This window comes from Perna viridis, chromosome 6 (genome assembly GCF_037379345.1).
Source record: "Perna viridis isolate PV_CMFRI_1.1 ecotype Kerala chromosome 6, ASM3737934v1, whole genome shotgun sequence".
In the NCBI taxonomy this organism is placed as follows: Eukaryota; Metazoa; Mollusca; class Bivalvia; order Mytilida; family Mytilidae; genus Perna; species Perna viridis.
In genome coordinates, this window is record NC_142450.1 from 48,520,153 (window position 1) to 48,526,152 (window position 6,000).

Genomic DNA, 6,000 nt, shown 5'->3' on the forward strand with positions numbered 1-6,000 from the left:
CCAGATATCAGAAAAATGCTTGTTTTTTTACCCCCATTTCTTAATCAGATCAAGTCACAACCCACAAAATGGCACTTCATAGTACAGTCTAAAAAATCAATTTACTTGTACCTAGTACTTCAGGAAAATGCTGGTTTATGGCCCTTTTTGGCCCATTTTCATTGAAGGTTCAAAACCAGTCTAACCTTAGTGGTATCGAAAATTGTAGGATAATATCAGAGACATTTATTTGTTTTTACTTGCATTATATGTATATATAGTTTAATTCTATGAAATGCTCGCTTATGGCCCTAATGGTTGAGGTCATATCTCCAAAAATTAATACAAACCTTCTTTTTTTATTTAAAAACTTGAACAACCAACTTATACTTATATTACATAGAATAAGCAGACAAAACTACGTGTCTATGGACACGCATTGACAACAGAGACCAGTGTGAAATCATTTTGTGACAGCAAATTTTTCAATAAAAACAAATTAATCAAATTTTGTTCAAATTGGTGGAAGAATTTCCAAGTAATTGTGTGTAGTGTGAACAAAAACAGGGCTCTTCTATATATCTATATACTTTACTCTGATAAACCGTTGTTGAAACAATGGTATACAGACATACATATCAGTCATTACATTTAAAATTGTATTACAGAGGTAAGCAACACATAAACAAAGAACAGTCAAGAACAATAAAACAGATAAAAATACAATTATACAACTAAGTGACCAGACAATACATTGAGAAGATATGTATGGCTATGTTAGTCCAGAGAATTCACCTTCTTGTTGATTATTCTGATAAAAGAGCAAAGTTTTTTAAGCTTTGATTTTTTTCTCATGTTCATTAATTCTTTAAACTTCAATGTATTACAGTTATTGAAAAATCAACTATCTTGTATTAGGATAGGCCTCTGTAAATTAAAAAAATATGTTCTGCTGGAACAAATAAAATAGTGACCAGATTTCTAGCCATACCAGTTGATCAGTTAAGGCTGTACATAGCTTTTTTGTAGATACATGCACATAAAGGAAAATATACATGTACTCTTCAAATGCTGGTATAAAGACTTGTAAAACAGGGTTACTCATTTTCTTCTAATATATTATACATATGTAGCACCAATATTTGGAGAATTTTTGGCATTTTATGAATGCTTGTTTATAAAAAAAAATATAGTACTATAGAAGCCTAAGCAAACCTGACATGGAAAGAGATGAAAACAGTATCAAGAAAAAAGTTATTAAGGATTTAATTCAGATTTCCCATAGGAAAATCTGGGGTTCCTATGGGAAAATCACACAATTCCTATGGGAAATCTATATTTCCCATAGGAGGATTCATTCCCCATGGGAAATCTGATAAGCTATATTAATCATTCTAAAAATCCATTTTTTCCACAATTTCATAATTACAAACAACATTTGATTTCTTCAGATAAATTTGTTTTAACCAAGGGAGGTAATTTTGCTGCATTCAGCAAAGGGGAGATAATTTTGATAAAATATTACACATCTTTTTTAAAATATCACAACTTGATAGTATCTTCAATTCTTATACTGTTTTAAAAAGAACTCCAATAAACCTTATCACGAGTTTTGAAAAATTAACAATTACAAGAACATTTTTGCAAGAAATTGACACAAACAATTTTTGTTTCATGCATATTACTTCTTCGAACAGTAGTATTACTGTCTATGTAATATCTACAACAAAATACTTTGAATAGAATGATATCAAAAGGTATAACAATCACCACACATAAGAACATTTTCTTTATCAGAGGTAAGTCACAACTGCATTCCATTAGTGTGTCTTCAAACAAGTCTTTTCTTGTTTAAAAGAATGAACAATTTTCACAATGAAATTAATCTGTCCTGTTAGTACTAGTACAATCAAAAGATATAACAGACTCCACATAAAAGTTTTAGAAATATCTGTGATTAGGTAGAATAACTATCCACAGATGAATCTCACACAAGGTCTTGAACTAAAGCATATCACTTGGTATCTGGTCTGCACAATTCTTTTGCATAGTAGTCCAAAAAACAAATCTTTGAATAAATAATCTTGTATATGACTGGTATCTTGATCTTCATGTAACTAAGGCTTGCTTTTGGTAACCCTGAAAAAAAATACCTTAGAATATCAACAATATGGTATATCATGCATTTTTTTCAAAACTGTTCACAAGTTTGTGTATATAATTTCAGTCATTTAAACGGGTAGTGCATTAGAATGAAATTATTTTCTCCTGGGTGTTTCATCATATGTAGTCTAGAGGGAGTTTTTAAGGTTTTTGGTCACGCTTCATTGAATTAAGTTTCCTGATCTTGTGCAAGTCTTGTCATTCAGCACGACATTACACTGAACAGGTTAAATTTTTATTTTTTGGTCATATATACCTATATGTGTTTTGATATATATTCATATTATGAGTGTTTGATGCATCCTGTAATAAATTTCAGTCGGCGTTGTCGTGCAACCATCAATTTTACTTACGTATTATTTACTCTTGCCCTAACCCATTTTAGTATTCATGGTACTGTTAGTTTTTGGTTCATGGTGATTATGTCTACTTTGATGAAGTTTTGGTACCAGGAGAAGTATGTTTACCATAGTAACAGTGTATATGTACTTTTACCATAGTAACAGTGTATATTTAATTTAACATAGTAACAGTTGAAGATTGTTCGATGATTTGTCAAGCTTCAAAAACAAGACATTTTTTTAAAACAAGCAACCCAAAATAAGTTCATTACTGATATATCTATGTTGTTTTAGTGAATTTCAATTTAACCCTTTCTCTGGTCTAATCAGAGTATCAGTTATATTAATTGAGATATGACGTCTAAATATTAAAGCTTACATTTTTCATGCATGAGTGACGTGGTAATTTCCATTAAAAATATTCATAAACTGAATGTAAAATATGAATGCTTGGAACAATCAATGACACCTTAACAAGTTAACCCATTTCTACTGGTATGTATCTTCCTGGCATTTTGCATACAGCTATATATATTTTTGAATGTTGTGATATTTAAGAATAAATTCATTGTGTAATATTAATATAGATAGTAAACATGGTACATGACTGAGTATTTTAAGTAAAAGATGGCATATAAATACTACTGTGCTTTGTTATCTTAAAAAATTCAGTTATAAATGGACAGTTAGTCTTACTTAAATTTGTATAAAAGTTTGCTATCCTTCAAAGTAGAAGTTCTAGCAATTTATTCCAATAATCCAAGAATGTTATTGACCAGCATGACACTTCAAATCCTGTGTGATGTCAAATCCAAACTCATCCATTTGTTTGAACCTTAATGAAAAATATGAAAATACATGTAGTTACAATCTTCCCTAAATTATATACATGGACATGTATACAATTCATCATGATAATTACTTTGATTTGAAATACTGATAATCTTTCCATAGTAGATGAATTTTGGAGATAGAAAAAAACTTTCATTCACCTTAAAAAAATGGGATGTTCTAATAAAAATGCACCATGTAAACTGGAAAAAATTAGAACAGGTACAGCATCTAACTACCTGAAATTCTAAATCAATCAAGTAGGAAATGTAAATACACACCATTATAACTTCAAGGTGGATATATTTAAATATATACAATGCTTAAGCATCATTAACATTGAAAAAATAGTAATATATATAAAAGTTCTGATTTTCACCAAAATAACTTTTTTTTTCAAGAACTGGTATTTAGTCTCACTCTTAGCACATGTTTCACTGGATATAATTAAAAAACTCAAAATAGGTCCCATTGAGTCCTTACAATTGTCCTCCTTGTAAAAATTGTTTATGCTTCTCATTAACATAAAAATGATAGAGTGAAAACGAAAAAAAAACATTCATAGCTATATTTTTCAATTATTTCCATGTGCAAGTGTAGAAATATGGTAATAATATTAAATAACCAGTTACAATATACATACAAATTGACATACCTAAATGTTCTGGGTCTCTATTCTCCCTAGACAGATGGAGCATGGTGAATAGAAAAGGCCACAGTTACAAAAACCTGTGAATCTTTGAGACCCTGGTTAGAGAAGAGAAATATTTTACAGGTATTGGTAAATATTCACAACGACATAAGAACAAGATCATTATAAATTGTAATACCAGCTAAAATATGACTCACATATTTACAGCATATAATATACTTGTTTCAAAAGCCTTACTTGCATTTTTATTTAAAATACCTCAAACTTTGAGCTATCTCTGTGAATGTCAATGGCACTTGCAGTGTGTGGGAGAAAATCTTACAATAGGGTTTTACATGCTTATGTTTGGTAACTTATCTAAACATGTAAAACTCTTTTGTTAGATTATCTCCCACCTCAAGCATAAGATTGCAAGCAAGTTTCATCAAATACATTGAACAGGTAAGGAGGTTATACACTTACAAAGTATACTGATAGTCAGGCAAATGTAAACAAATGATTGCAACATGGTAATACAATGTATCCTAAATAAAAAAATAATAATTCTAAATACTAGTACCACAGTTTCAAAATTTATATTTCACATAAAATGTGACAAAAAAAGCTCTATTTGTCTGTCAATTAAACTTACACATTAAACATTGAATAGAACCAAAGTGATATAGAACATCTGTTTCTACCTAGGACAGAATGTTGGATAGACAAACTGACAGACATGGTGATTTCAATATAATAGCACCAATTTGTTGATGGTAAAATTACTTCCACAATCTTAAAATTTAAAATGCATCTGGTTAACTTTCACCTGCTGGTATGCTAGGTGTGGTAATTACTTGCAATTACATAGGTAAACCATTACAGGTAAATCTTCCTGTATAATGGAATTTGACAGGTTATGCATTTATCTAGGCCATAAAGGTATATCAGCTACCAAATTTCTAGAAAGTGATAATTACAAGAAGAACATGTATAGAAGAGCAAGGATGGAAAAATAGAATTGAACAGACAGGTTTTTGTAACTGCTCTATGTACAGCAGAGCTAAAAATCAGGATAACAGGTATCTGAAAGTCTAAAAAGTACATACATAAGGGAAAGACAATATCCTGAAACTTTGTAACATAGCCTAACGATTTAACTTTATGTAAAGACAAGTCCCTAAAAATATTGATCATATCATTTGATTGTTGTTGAAGCACATCTTCCTAGTCGAACATATTTACTAGAAGATAGATCATGACAAAAAGGTGTATTTAGCAGGCCATCAAAAATTGTTTAAAAACTTTACGTAAGGACTGTTTTCAATTGCTGGTTAGATTATGGGTTATACAAGGCTTCGAGTTGGTTTACTCTAAACAAACCATGAAGCGGTTTATGTTGCAGTGTAAACCGACCCAAAGTTGATTATATCCCTTAATTGAACGGACAATTGGAAACGGATCTTATATTTTAATTCAAAAGAACCAGAAAACAAGAAAAGACCACTGTATATTGTTTATATAATATAAAATCCATATATTTTTTTCAAACGGGGGTCAATAAGTGCTGTCAACTGTCAATGGATTGCACCATTTGTAATTTACATACATGCTTTAAGTGTATTAGTATACCTCATTGAAGTAGTTTCATAGTTAAGGGGGCTGGCTAAAATACCAAGTTAGATTATATGAAATGGACAATATTGCTCCATAATGCTGAATTATTAGAATTTCGCAAAACATTAAAATATTCAAGTGAATTTTAACCTTATATAAATTTACTTCCTTGAGAAATCATATGCATGATACATGTTTATAACTGGCTAACAGAGATTAATAATTATGAATAGAAATAATATTCATCTTATATTCACCCATAAAACTGTCACCAGAAATGCAAAAAGCCCATGCAGTACACAACTTTAAAGAAAGCTACCTACATGATGTTTGTTGATTTCTATCGTATGAAAAATGAGCAGAAATGTCAACAAAATATGATATATCAAGTAAAAACTAGAATGCAAGCTTACATTTAACAACGATGAACTTCACGTCCAA